The sequence below is a fragment of the Haliotis rufescens genome, unplaced genomic scaffold, assembly GCF_023055435.1.
Source record: "Haliotis rufescens isolate VD_foot unplaced genomic scaffold, xgHalRufe1.0.p SCAF_71, whole genome shotgun sequence".
Lineage (NCBI taxonomy): Eukaryota > Metazoa > Mollusca > Gastropoda > Lepetellida > Haliotidae > Haliotis > Haliotis rufescens.
In genome coordinates, this window is record NW_025964363.1 from 205,304 (window position 1) to 221,561 (window position 16,258).

Genomic DNA, 16,258 nt, shown 5'->3' on the forward strand with positions numbered 1-16,258 from the left:
AAAAATTATTTCTGAGGGATTCTTTGACGAACAACTTGAAATCATAAGCGCATTCTGATTGGTTTGTCGTATTTTCGCACATGACATTCACCGATAGGGGGACGAGTCTTCTTGCAGTTTACGGAAAGGGGCGAGTGGTGACGAATGCGATAGGGGAACGAGTCTTCTTGCAGGTTACGGAAAGAGGCGAGTGGTGACGAATGCTTGATTGCGTGTTATCGTACCCCGACAGCGTGACGTCACTTCAAAACGAAACTACGGTGGTGAATAGTTCTATAGGGGGAATGGAGATAGAATACCCTGGATTTCCGAGGATACGATAAACACCAAACAAGCGACACATGGTCCTCAGGGCGAGGATTTACGGTTTTTCGAATGACGTATCCTATACGTTGTTATGCCTCCGCCGCTCGGCATTGTCGGCTTCTATTTACGGTACACGGCCGAAACATCCCGAGTGAACTGCGAGTTAGACCGATCCTCTCACAGACACCACACGGTGACAAAGTTCATGTTGTGACATTACCTCCAATTTGTAGGCAGTATCTGTGGGGCAAGTTTCGGTAATCACTGCCGATTGTAGCTCCTGTGAAAATATCAGAATGTCAGGATATTGATGTTTAAAGCGCCTTGACGCTGTAAAACAACTCTCGCTATTACCCGAAAACATATTTTTTCACGTACAGTTAGATGCAAACATAAATATAGCGGGAGAAATGTTTCGCCGGATTTTGACATTTTGAAATTGGTGTGGTTGTGTATATAATCTCAGGTCCATTGTGGCGGAGTTTGTAAATGGCTGTTTGGAGCAGCAGGCCTGTAGCCATGGGACCACGTACAGCACTAGGCTTCACAAAGTGTGTCATTTTCAAGAATCGAACAACGGACGACAAGTGCAAGTATCATGAAAAATAGAAATAGAATTTTCTTACATCATAATGTAGCCAGTATGATGTACAATAGGGTGGCCGAGAAAAAGGTGTGAAAGGTTAGCGCTGTTGCGATTAATTAAGGGCACGTATCTTGATGGCTGTATTTGTCACAAACTAAACGAATCCCAACTGCGCTAACGAGGAGGCGTGGCTTAGTTAGCACAGCCTGCCATGCCTGCAAGCTGATTGGATGTTACCACGGGTACAGAATATAGGCGATCGTTTCATTCGCTGTGGGGAGAGCTGTGTTGTATATATATACTAGTTTTAATACCGGTGTGGATTCCATGTATGTCAAGAGTATGGCTAGTGGGAACGTGTCAAGTTACCTTGATTTAAAGTGAATTATATAATTTAAACATCGTAACATATTTTCCTTTTCAAGTTTAGGGGCGCAGGTGTCCACACCCCCTCAATCCGTGCCGTTATAAAGATAGACGTCGATTGATCTTTGTAACCAATTAGTGCTAATTAAGCAGAACGGTATGTGTCTCATGGGTGTCGAGCCGGTTGAGCCACATTTCAAAAATGACTATTGCCGAATGCGCCACATTTTCAGCTGTGTGCATTTCACCTACTCTAGTCGGTAATTAATTAATCAGATTACCGATACCTTTAAATGAGTGTCCCACATTTAAATTGAGAAAACTCACATCGATTAGCTTGTAGAGATTACTAAGCGTGGTGTTCTTCAGAGATCAATGGCGGTCTTAATTGACATTGAGTTAATCCTGTTATTCATAACATATTTAAGTGACGTCCTGTTCACGCCATGTCACAAACTTCATAGACAGCTTCCTGCAAGACAGGTCGCTTTCAGTTAAAATAGGGAACAATCGATCGGATCCTATGGCACTGGACAATGGCACGCCACAAGGCAGCATTATAAGCCCAACCCTGTTTAATATCATGATCAATGATCTTTTTGACCATGTCAACTCTCCTACCCAAACTTCTAAGTTCGCTGATGACGGAGCAATATGGGTAAAGCACAGAGATATCTCACAAATCAGAAAAAAACTCCAGTCAGCCCTGGACGGAGTAGATCAATGGTGCAATAAATGGGGATTCACCCTTTCAAGTGAAAAAACTGTTGGAGTTCTATTCAAACGCCGGGGGAAAGATGCTATGATACCCCGTGTCTCCATAAAAGGCAAACCTATCAAATTCGAAAAATCTGCAATATTTCTTGGAGTTATCCTTGATCAACACCTCACTTGGCGCAAGCATATCGAATATGTGGAAAACAGATGTCAAAAAGACCTGAACGTATTACGGGCAATTTCAGGCACATCTTGGGGCACATCGAGGGACACTCAGCTGGACCTCTACAAAGCTCTTATCAGATCAAAAATTGACTATGGTTGTGAGGCTTTTCACTCAGCATCAAATACTGTCTTGAGGCGACTAGACAGAATACAATACAAAGCCCTAATACTGGCCACAGGCGCAGCGACAGGCACCTCACTAGAAGCACTACAAGTAGAAACGGGAGAACTCCCATTGAAACTAAGACGAGAGCAGGCAATATTATCGTTCTGGGGACGAACATCAAACCCTTTGGTTAAAAAGATATGGCAAGACAAAAACGCTCGAGATGAGGCCCTAGCTCGAAAAAATCCCTCACTAAAGCCATCTGGGATATTAGTACGTGAACTCATTCGAAGTCACAATTGCGATGACATTCAGCCTCCAGAAAGTCACTACAAAGGGTTACACCCTCCCTGGACTTTACAAACTCCCAAAGTTGACACTGCTTTAACATCAGAAGTCACTAAAAGAGAAAACCCAACCCTACTACGTTCAGTAGCTATCACTAAAATTCAAACTACCTGGGACAGCTGGGCCCATATATACACTGATGGATCCAAGAATCCTATCAACAACAGTGCTGGTTACGGGATCCATATCCACAGCTCCAAACCCCAAGCGCATTCAGTTCGCTTGCCCGATGGTCAGTCAGTATTCACGGCTGAATTGGAGGCAATTCATCATGCACTCAAACTCATACCGGAACTCCCGGAAGCAAAGGCAGTCGTCCTATCAGACTCGCTAAGTGCACTTCAGGCCATCAGTGGAAGAAACTCAAACTCCAGGCCAAACACAGTCAACAATATTCTATACGAATATACAAAACTATCGGACCAAGGGCAACAGGTGGAGCTGTGTTGGATCCCCTCTCACATAGATATTCATGGAAATGAAAAAGCAGACTCACTGGCGAAGCTAGCTCTAGACAAAGCGGATATACAGCCTATTCCCTTTAGTAAACTAGAGATAAAAATCAAAATCAAAGCCTCCATAGCAAAAAGATGGCAAACCCAATGGGACGCAAGTAAGATCGGCAGATGGCTATACAAAATTCAACCCAAGGTCCAACAAAAGCCAAACTCATACTCAAATGAAAGGAAAATTGAAACTGCTATCTCACGCCTCAGACTTGGTCACAAAAAGCACTATGACAAGGTTTGTTCATCTTGCAATCAGGCTGAAACCATTGACCACCTGTTACTAGAATGTCAAGACCATGCCCCGGCCCGGGCTAGGTTAAAACAAGAATTGCAGTTAGATCCGCTATCTGTCATAGATCTCCTAAAGCCAAGAGATGCAATAGCGAAGGCCAAACTAACTCTATTTCTGAGAGATGGACAGCTGCTCGAACGTATATAAACAGAGCAGCCAAGGATAAAAATGAAATCATATCAATATAAGAAAATAGAAATCATATCAATGCAAAAACAGAAATTATGTGAACACCGAACTCACAATAGATATGTGAACCCTTCTCACACACAGGAGTCCCAAAGAGGGACAGGTCAGCCGAAATTGCCTAGGCAGAAGGCGACCTCTTAAACACCTAATGCAACAACAACACGCCATGTCAGAACCATGGCAAATGCACAAGTTCAAATAAAGTTCATTGCAAGTGGCAGAGGAGGTGTCATTTTGTGCTATGATGTCCCACCTACAGTCACTCGTCTCACAACAACATGCAACTGCAGTAGATCAGTGGATAAGGAATGCCAGCAGGCAGCCCAGGTATCATAAAACACTAAGCCATGTACATAGTGTAATGTAACACGTTAGCAAGTGACGTGGATTCATAGGGTCTATGACGTGTCGCTTCTTTGTTGTGCTACTTCAAGACTACAACGGGATATTGTGATTTGAAGACAATAAACTAAACAAACCAATCTTTGTTTTGCAATCACCTGTAATCCATGCGTCCAGGGTGTGGATCAGCCTGATTATTTTCTTCAATAATGTCGGTCACTGGCAGGGGTTCATTTGTACTTCTTTCGAAATCACCAATTCATCTTCCGGGAAACATACACGTTCCATGATAACTCGGAAACTCGTGTCACTGTCAGAGTCGGACACATCGACAAGTTGGGGTCAGGATACCGGCAAATGGAACGAAGTAAGTACGATCGATGCTTCATCGAAAAAAATATATTGTTGACAAAGAAAAGAAATTGTCGGCCACAAAAATTAAATTATTGTCGGGTAATGTCCTATCTAGTTTTGCAGTCGTAGCTGAAAATATATCCTATATCCATACAAAAGTCCCAGCGCTCCCCCTCCCCGCCGAATACCGAATATCAAATGGTCATTCCCTTACTGCTATGCAGTATTGTGTAATATAGCTCATTCATAAACAATACTGTTCATTGTCACTTAACACCCATTCGTTTTCGGGTTCGAGGCTTCCTCGCGGACAGCGCCCGATAATTACTTGATTTTGTTTAAAAATTAGAAACAATACCAACTTGTCCCCAATAGCTCTTTTTTGTGTTAAATTCTTTTTATGGTGTATTTAAAAAATACCAAAACCATTAGATTCACTAGGCTTTTATATTAACAATCATAATTTGACAATGTTACAGCAATATACAAAATAGAACCTTAATCGACATATCTCCTAAAAAACACCAGCGACCGGAATTCGGAGACAATTATACATCACTTCCCTATTTTGCTAAGAAACATTTCGTATTTCCCATCGTGTTTACAGCGCGATTCCCACATTCATTCGCCTACACGTGGAATGCGAAGCAAGCCTTGATGTGTCTTAAAACAGTTGTTATGACACCGCACTACTTCCTTCCTTAAACATATTTTGTTGCAAGTTGACAACATATATCAAACTATCGTGAGAACGTGCTAGTGAAATTCATTTTTTAAATTCGATATTTCCGCCAATGATTGTAAAGATGTCTTCGCTTCCGTTTCCGCCCCAACCACCCCCGCACGGCCTTGCCCTTGCTGTAGCTATTTGATGCCAATTTCCCATGTTGGGCAACTGGCGACCGACTCCTTCTCAGCACAAGGCTGGCTGATGCTGTCTGTAGGTCAATGTCTAGAAATAGATTGTTACCGACAGCCCGAGAGCTGAAAATGTGAATGTTTATTTTGTTGGGAATGAGACAGGGCAACGTACGGGCTTCGTCTAGCGGGGAATACCGACACGTGGGCGGGGGATAACGGCACAGAGCATTCCGTCAATAACAGGAACTCGGCGAAATACCAGTCTCGATGTATGTTGGAAATTTTGAACAAAGGGACATTATGTTTTAAAAACTGCAATAATGAAACGTGTTCTTTTTTGACGTGCGTGTTTTGCATCACTCGGGAGTGCACGTAACGTTATGGAACCAAGTCGTGCAGAGCCTACTGTTACCGCCGGCATAGGGCGTCCATGACACTCGTTGTGTGCAATACCTTGTTTGTTTTCCTTCTTTGTTGTTTAACGCCGCAATCAGCTATATGACGGCAGTCTGTAAATAATCGAGTCTGAATCAGACAATCCAGTGATTGACATCATGAGCGATCGATCTACGCAATTCGGATGATATGCATCGACCAAGTCACCGAGTCTGACCACCCGATCCGAATAGTTGCTTTTTACGGCAAGCATGGGTTGCTGAAGAGCTATTCTAATCCGGATATTCACGTGACGTATGCAATACCTGTATTGCGACGTTAAGGTGATCAATTATCAAGCAAGCAGGAATTCGCCAAATCATCAACTCTCACCCAAGTGGTGGGTGCGGTTGCTATATACCGACTGCTGTAATAAACCTATATATAGGAACATACTTTCAGATTTAATATACGCCCGAAGCAGTTGGAATTCCGATGGTGTTTTTTATTACTGTACAACTAGTGATACCCTGTGAGTGTCAACAGACTCCGGTTGTACCCAAGATGGAAAATAGCGGGTTTAAATAACTAAATTTTAGTCGTATCCCAGGCTCCAAAAAGATTCCGCACAACTGCCGTGCACTTAGACTAACATATAGTCTGTGAACTCTTCTGTTACACAATACATTTCTTTCCTCTAAAATGAAAAATAATGTTCCCGATGCTGATGTGGAAGAGAGCTTGCTAGACCTTCTTTTGTATAGATATCGAGATTGGTTTTGTTTTCATAATATAAATATACTCCACAGGCATGGTGCAGGACTGCAGTGGACTCTTTGGAGTTCTTCTCGGATGTGGTCGAGTTGTGATGCCACTTGTTCCAGCAATTATCCAATGAAATCCAATGGACTGGTCTAATTATGATACCTACCATACGATGAGATTCATTTTTCATATATTTCATTTCAAATATATATAAAAAATCACAATTTCCATCCATACACTTTTGAAGGGAAATGAAAGTATTTTTGAAAATAAATACGCAATATTTGACCTTGTATATGCTTTTATTAGACTATATATTTTTGTAAAATATGTTCTCAAATCGTCTGTCATCTTGTCCTAAGTTTCAACAATGCTCTGTGTATACTCTTTGTCATGCAATGGTTTTGCAGTGAAAGTTGAAGTGATCTAGTTGTCTACTAACAATACAATATGTTCAAACAATAGAATGTAGCAGATTGGCAATCTTATTTTGAGTGGAGTCAATTAAACCCCACTTGTTTCGGCCGTCTTTGTATTTAACATGATAGCTCACTGCCCGGGGCTAGTTGTGTTTATGAATGGAATGTAGGACACTCCTGGCTATGTGTATATGAGAATTTTATTTTTCCATCTGTACATCCTCGGTGGCGTTGACGATATCACAATAAATGTTAAGAATAGTGGAGTTGACGATATCATAATAAATGTTTAGAATAGTGGAGTTGACGATATCATAATAAATGTTTAGAATAGTGGAGTTGACGATATCACAATAAATGTTTAGAATAGTGGAGTTGACGATATCACAATAAATGTTTAGAATAGTGGCGTTGACGATATCATAATAAATGTTTAGAATAGTGGCGTTGACGATATCATAATAAATGTTTAGAATAGTGGAGTTGACGATATCATAATAAATGTTTAGAATAGTGGAGTTGACGATATCATGATAAATGTTTAGAATTGTGGAGTTGACGATATCATGATAAATGTTTAGAATAGTGGAGTTGACGATATCATGATAAATGTTTAGAATAGTGGAGTTGACGATATCATGATAAATGTTTAGAATAGTGGAGTTGACGATATCATAATAAATGATTAGAATAGTGGAGTTGACGATATCACAATAAATGTTTAGAATTGTGGAGTTGACGATATCATAATAAATGTTAAGAATGGTGGAGTTGACGATATCATAATAAATGTTAAGAATAGTGGAGTTGACGATATCATAATATATGTTTAGAATAGTGGAGTTGACGTTATCATAATAAATGTTTAGAATAGTGGAGGTGACAATACATGTTTAGAATAGTGGAGTTGACGATATCATGATATATGTTTAGAACAGTAGAGTTCAGGATATCATAATATATGTTTAGAATAGGTCTTCAGCAACCCATGCTTGCCGTAAAAAGGGACTATGGTTGTAAGAGGCGACTAACGGGATCGGGAGATCAGGCTCGCTGACTTGGTTGATGCATGTCACTGTATCCCAATTGCGTCGATCGATGCTCATGATGTCAGTCACTAGATCGTCTTGTCCAGTCTCAATTTATTAACAGACCGCCCTCATATAACTGGAATATTGCTGGGTGAGGCGTTAAACAACAAACAAACAAACACCCACAATTACTGCCAGAACGCCACTGCACATTGTCCGTGGAAGGGTCACTGGACAATTACTACCGAGACGACATTGATGTCAATCATTGGATTGTCTGGTCCAGACTCGATTCTTTGACAGACCGCCGTGTTAAAAATCAAACAAAACAAGCAAACATAATATGTGTAATGCAACACTCGACCAATCACACTATTCCTTAATCCGGATATTTGGCAATCCGGACACTGGTAATGGGAACCACTGCCCGGAGGAACCAGGTTCTACTGTAAAGAATTTAAAACCTCAACGCCAGGGAATAATAAGTCTCAACTATCGGCCGGAACAGATGTCAATGGGCGTTAGAAGGGAAAATAGGGAATGAATCATTGAACGTCAGTGATGACCCCAGGTGTTCGCCCAAAACCACTTTCAAATTCGAAACAAGAATGCATATAATACAAGTTATACAACGCCCTAGAGACCGGAGATATGTTGTCTTGTTTGGAAACAGGGCTTGGATGAAGTGTAATGGCCGACCGATCGTTATGACTCCCCACAGCGTGCAGGAGATAGCGAGGCAGATACGGCAGTCGGATGACGAGTACAGACAAAATTGTCCTCAATCCCATCTCCTCGGGTTCCGAGGATTTAAAGGTTGTTAACCAGAGATCCGATTGTTATGTCCAGAATTGCCCGTGTTTCAGCCACCCATGGCGATGCGATACTTAACGACTGTTTAACCCAGTATCTTCTCAGGTCTATTTTTTCAAAATGATACGTTTGAAACTAATCCGAGGATTCCATGCGTTCTAACTGCAATGTTGCCTTTCATCGTAATCGGCAGGTCTTGTGGAACAGCTAGGTACAAGGAGTCTATTGTCAGCAGGTAAGGTTGCTCACATGCTTGTGCTGGAGTTGTCTTTACATTTTCACAATACAGTGCTAGGCGGGGACACGCCGCCCTCGATTATGCAGAGTATTACACGTCCAGATACTGTTTTCATAGATACCCGAGACTCGCTTTTTCGGGTTTGATCCCGATTCGAGTGAGTGAGTGAGGTAGGTTTTACTCAGCTCTTTATCAATATTCCAGCAATATCACGACTGGGGACACCAGAAAAGGGAATCGACCTCGGGTCTTCGGCGTGACAACGAACGCTTTAACCACTAGGCCACCCTAGCACCCCGATCTCGATTCGAATGACATGGGGCTAAAAATGACCGTCCAATCAAATAACAGTTATGTACGATTTGTTTGTTTGTCGTGTTGTTTAACGCCGCAATATTCAAGCTATATGACGTCTGTCTGTAAATAATCGAGTCTGGACCTGACAATCCAGTGATTGACAGCATGAGCATCGATCTACATAATTGGGATACGATGACAAGCATCAGCCAAGTCAGCGAGTCTGACCACCCGATCCCGTTAGTCGCCTCTTACGACAAGCCACGAGTTGCCAGATAATGTCAAGTCTAGGTGACGTTGCAAATGTAAATGCAAAGTCGGAGTCGTAAAATCTACTGGATTTGAAGTTTTATTTTTATGGAAATGTATTTTGCTTTTATTTATGACTTTGAGAATCAGTTCTGTAGATTGTTGGATGTCAGAAACATTTCAGATATATCTGAGTACAGTTTATTTATATCTCTAGGTCACCTTTCTTTGGTGAGCATGCCCTTTTGGACATAGACACAGAAACACGTGGTTTCCATTCAAACTCATTCTATACGACACCTTGTCTCTCTGGAGCATAGATTTAATAAAAGAACCTGATAACAATCTCATCTCTGAAATTAAGGGGAGTGAGTTAATATGGTTTACGCCGCTTTTAGCAATATTCCAGCAATATCACGGCGGGGGACACATGAAATGGGCTTAACACATTGTACCCATGTCGGGAATCGAACCCGGGTCTTCGGCGTGACGAGCGAACGCTTTAACCACTAGGCTACCCGACCGCACCTGCGTCTTGTGGGTTACCTTCCCGAGCTAGGTGGTTAACTGACAACAAAAAGCCAGTTTCCACCTTGCCGAACTTCGCTGGAATTTCGTGGTTGAATCACAGCGCGACAGGTGGCTATTGTGAGTTATGTCCCGTCTTTGTTCCTCCTATTGACCAATCAGATTCCATCTCTTATATGACTTGTATTTGCTTCAAACAAAATGGCGGCGCCCAGTCAAGACGATCTGATCGATAGTCAAGATCTGTTGTAATTAAACGATTCTTACCTCGCCAAATGCATCAAATCATTTGAGCATCTTGATTAAAAGATAAAAAGATTTGGAAAATCTCTATCGACGCCTAGTTGACAGTATAACTGTTTTGCAAATCCTGCAGTCGACTGAAATCTGCACGTTGAAAACCATGATGTTTACGAACCGTATGTCCAGTTCGTTGTGCGATTTTGGTTGAACAATGCATAAACTCGCTAGTCCAGCCAAAATGTAACTCCGGAATTCCAGCCTAGTTCGGCAAGGGTGGAAACTGGACTCTTAGTCAGTTAACTCCCTTGCCTCGGGAAGATGATGAGGTCCCGATTAGCATTAGACGAACATATGGTCTATGAAATCTTTTATTATACAGTTATTATTTTTTCCTCTAAAATTAATTTTTTTTAGAGCTGGCTAGACTTGCCTTTATATAAATCTAGATCGGTTTTCATAAAATACATATATTTCACGGCCATTGAGCAGGAATAGACTTGCATGGAAACCTCTGCACGTCTATATTCCAGTCATTTCACCCCGGCTATAGACTAACATGTAGTCTATGGTATAGCACATTACACAATACACTTCTCTCCTCTAAATTTAAAATAAACAAATTTGCTGATGCTGATTGCATATGTGGATAGAGCTAACTGAAGCTTACCAGGCTTGCTGTTGTATATATATCTAGATCTAGATGGCTTTATTTTCATACAATGAATATATTCACAGTGATGATGCAGGACTACATCCCGGCCTGTATAAAGGAGTCGGAGAATAGTAAACAAGTGGTTGGTAACAATCCGTGGTGGTTTGGCGTTTGAATAGTTCCCCGGCCACATATGATTCAATCTAAACTAAGATTAAGTAACCATCAATTAAATATTGAACTTGGAAGACATACAAAGCCACCAACCCCACTACATCAGAGGCTATGCTCTACATGTTCAACCATTGATGATGAAAAACACTACCTACTTCAGTGTACCAAACACAATCAAGAAAGAAATATACTCTTTGGAAAATTATCCACAAAAAGTGTGAATGTCCACAATCATGAAAACAAATTAAGCCAAAAACATTTTGAAGTCAAATCTTAAACAAATGCATGGAGTGACCAGGTTCAGTGACATGGATATTTGCGTGGCATCGTACCCCATATATAGATCTTCGTCACCCAGCGGGAATATTGCGTTAAGAAGTTGTTGCGTTGCATTAAAAAGCAAACAAACATGAGCAGCGATTCATACGCGGGCACATAATGAACCGAATCACACACTGTGACCATCCGATCCTCACTGGCGTACTGGGCTAGGTATCACAAAGTGGAAGTAGCTTAGACTATCGTGAGTATGTTGACGTATAACGGTTGCGACCATAGTAGCGCTGCGATAGCTTTGGGGTTTAAGTTGCCACCCACACAAACGCACTAACAACGTGACCTTCACCTTCAGGTACGACCTTCGTTAATGACAACATCATGCAGAAACGAAGATCGTTCTTCAGCATACCATGACCTTTTTTCCATTTTAACAAAATCAAACTATCGCTGAGACAGCTTTCGGTCCGCTATACTTTGGATTATTGGCTGTTTAGGATCAACAATAATCATTGTCGGGGACGGTTTCGCGTCCGTTTTATTATCTCTCAAAACCTAGTCTAACGATTATAGTCTCTGAAATTATATAATATTGATAGAAACAAGCAACTCTGTTCAATTTGAAAATACGTCCACTCGCGCTCCAGTGAGATAGGAAATTCAGGACCTGTGGAAATCTAGACTTGCTTCATATAAGGCATTACAGTATATAGGGCTGGGCGGAAGTGACACATATGGTTCAGGGAATTTTGGACTAGGCTAATATCTAGGCTCAGGGATGAAATAATTGGACAGGAAAAAAAAGTGGATACATTTTCATAAATATAATAAAAAGGAGCCCTGAGACTCTTCTCTTTCAGACACTGCAGTAATATAGACTTGCATGGGCTCTGTTAGCTACACATCTTTCAGGGTCTGCATGACCGACTAAGGGACTGTGATACAGCCTAGACAGACTAAGAGATTGTGAGACAGATTAAAACAAAACCATAAATGAACAAAAAAATCTTCATGACGGCTAGCTCTCAGTCAACAAAGTCACTCGATTCGAGTCTGATTTCGCCACTGCTCGCCCCTTTCCGTAAACTGCATTCGACTTGTCCCGGATTGACACGAGTGGTCACGAATGACTTCGGCCTACCCTCCACTAATAAACAGATCGTCGTGAATTCGCCGTAACGGCACAGCGGCCTGTAACACAACACCGGCTCATCCAGAAGAGGAATTCCGGTCGCTAATCGCATGTAAACAGTAGGCCATGACCTGTACCGGGGTGAGTATCAGTCGAGCTGTGATGGAGGGAAGATACTGGCAACAGGTAGATTCCCCGGTTCCGGCTCGCCGTGGATGCACACAAGGGGGCGTAGCTTTGAAATCGAACCCCCTGAGAAAAGTGTCTTCTTCAATGAGAGCCCGTGGACTAATGTTATGAAACACGCGACTTCATCGTGTTGAGCGTGTGTGGATCTACCGCCTTGTTGTGGGGGTCGTTTTCGTTGACACAGACACTGTACCTGGGAAATATATACCGTTTGAAACTAAGCATACACAAAGTCGACCATCACCTCCTTGTTGAAGAATCATAACATTAACATTGGGGAAAAAAATAAAATGATCTTTTTAGTATGATCCGCTCTATTTTTTTACCATTGGTAGTTTTATATACTCTGTTATCATCAGGCGCTCCATCGTTACAATGGATACCGATTAATGAACAATGTATAATGGGCCGGTGGCCCCCTTACGAATAAAGCCATTCATTCATTGGGGAAAATAATATTTTACGAATTTGATTTATATATAAAAATCCAGTGTTGGAAATTCCTTGCATTAGATTGTCGACACTTAAAATCGTAATGACATACTTAACATAATTCTTTTATTGTCTGAAACCCTGGAGTGGTGAATGTTCTTTGCATGCGTATGCTATAGACCAACCTTGAATTATTTCAAGAAATTAAAAACCACGTTTTAAGCTAGTGAATGCTTCAAAGGGTTGCCCCTATAATTACTATAATTACTAATTTTGCCCCTCACAATATTCTGCAACTAGAAGTAAGTTCACAATATATTAAATGATTGTAAATGATGTATTCTGCATGCTTGTAATACAGCGCTTTGAGCATACATTTGATGCATGGAATTTAGCGCGTTATAAATACACTTCATCATCATCATCATCATCAACATCATCATCATCATCATCATCATCATCATCATCACCACCACCACCAGCATAATCACCATCATTTGAGAATGACCACATGATTGCCCAGAGATACAAGGGAACTATCTCGCTCAGTGAAGTTTCTAAACTACGACTAATTTTTATCTAGTTCATCTTAAAAATACATTCGCCGAGTGGATGCGTGACATGTATTTCTTCTTGAGCTAGAAAAGGAAACACGTTAAAATCTGCGGGAGTACCACGTGGCACACGTGAAAACAAATCCTTTCTATTCATGAAATCCTACATACAAATCGTCCGTTAGACTCAGTACTGTGAAAACCGTCCCAACAACGTCGTGTCGTGTTCGAATGACATGTTCCGTTATATTTGGATAATTATATATGGACTACGGTAAACAATTGGAGCTCCTGACCCGTGAAGATCCGGGTTAGAATAGGTCTTCATCTTGTCGTAACTGGCGACAATGCTTGTCGTAAGAGGCGACTGACGGGGTCGGGTGGTCAGGCTTGCTGACTTGGTTGATGCATGTAATCGTATCCCAATTGTGTGGATCGATGCTCATGGTGTTAATCACTGGAGTGCGGAGTTAAACAACAAACAAACAAACATAGGAGCTCCTGAGAAGATCCATACGTGTCACGTGAGTATGTTTATGTCGAGTTATCCGTACAGTTCGAGACAAGCGTGTCCCCGTGCGACCCTACTGCCTGTCCGGCTCTGCGGGGACAAACTTTATAGTGTCTTAAAGGAAGCCATCGAGTGATACCCAAAGACTGGAAGACCTATATACCACGTGACCTAAATTGGGTCAAAACGTAATTCCATGTCTGCAAACCCAAGTGTTATAATTTTACATGAAAATACGGAGTGACGCTAAAAATTTACGATAATGTAAGTCTCGATTTGGATTTAAGCAGCTCTTAATGTTAGTTCTCGATCTTTAAATGTAATTATTTTTTTCTGTACATTAAAATGAAGATGGGGACATGAGTGGCCCAGTGGTATACGTAGTCGCAATTCGGTGTGAAGTGTTGCGTCCCTTATTCGTGCCAGGATCTGCTAATCCTACCGAGTTAAAATCATTTGATAGCACCATGCTCATGCGCAACGTTCACCACGTCTAATTTGGCCTTTCCTCCTACGCTACGTAGAGAGTGAGTGAGTTAGGTTTAACGACGCTTTAAACAGTATTACAGTTGTATCGCGCGTGCCAGCTTGATGTGGGAGGAAAGTTATACAGGTCTTAGACGTTGACAACGTTGGTAAACCCACGCTTAGATGTATAGTGCTGACAAGACTTTGAAACATCGATGATGGCGAATCCGAGCTTCGAGCCCACGATCATAAAATTCTGGCACAATCTCGTTCAAATAAGATTTTGGTTCTCGCTACCGCTAAACAAAGTTCTGAGGACCTCGCTTACCAGATCGGGACAGAAACAATCGGAATGTGTTTTCTTTTCATGCAATCTCGAAAAAGTTAACACGATGTATTCCGAACGACAGTTACGAGATGTACGTTCATCTCGCTTCAGTGCACAGGAACTCGATGATAGCGTGTATAACATAATATAATCGTATAGAGAAAACAATCACACCCCTCTATATACATAGGGACTCTATGGATATAGAGGGGTGTGATTTTTTTTCTTTACGAATATATTGTGTTATACACGCTATCATCGAGTTCCTGTGCTTCAATGGTATACAGATTTGAAACGGAGGAGACTTTATATTGCCCGTGGAAAGTGCTACCATATAACATCGACCGGCTATAAGGCATTCCAGAATTTTGTATTTTGGTCACTTTTCAAATGATGAATCAATATCTTTCAAACCGTAGCCTCGAATGGAAGTCGCTAGTTTTAAACAAGCGCCGTGAAGCTCGAGAAAGCAGTTTTCTGATTGGCTAATGACGATTTCTTGTTTGTCATTTCATTGGTCAGTCAAAGTTCGCAACAGTTCGTGCTGACTAGACCCGTAATATAATGTCCACAGATCTTTGTTTGCGGTAGCCAGAACCAGAGACCGTATACCGATATGGTCTCTGCGAGAACTGAATATGTGATTTGAATGAGATTTGATGTCTCCTTGGCAAATACTTTTCTTTTGGTATAAAACGATTAAGTTGTGAAAAATTCCTATACACAATTCTCTCAGTTGTAAACCCTTTTTGGGTGTGTGACTATGATCACAGTGTATTAAACTGAAAACATTAAGGTACTGTTGTGCAGATACAAACAACCACAACAAACAACGATAGGCAAGACATTCATCGGGCTACGCTATCGGACGTGGTTTGGAAAGCGTTGGTTGAAAGCGGTCACAGCATCGAAAAACAAAGCCACTGGTCAAGGAAATCTCCCGGGTTTCTAGATTACCGTTATATGGCGCACACATTGCCTTGTCAAATACAATTCTTAAAATTCATTAACTGTTTTACCATTCTTTTGTACTGATTTTAGTGAAGGGAGGATTTTAAGACGCTTCGGTGGCTGTCTGGTCAAACGTCACAGACACTTGAAATGCGTATTGTAATTAAGACACTAGTACACATAGACTGGCCACTGTTTTCTTTTTCGGCAGAATTAATGTGTCACTCGAGTGCAACATAATAACACCAAATACCTGCTGACCTCTATTGACACGTATACACGATTAACATAAACATGTCTAACGCTGATCATTGTTACCACGCATTAACAGTGATCACTGTTACCACGCAGGCACTTAACAGTGATCATTGTTACCACGCAAGCACTTAACAGTGATCATTGTTACCACGCAAACACTAAAACAGTGATCAT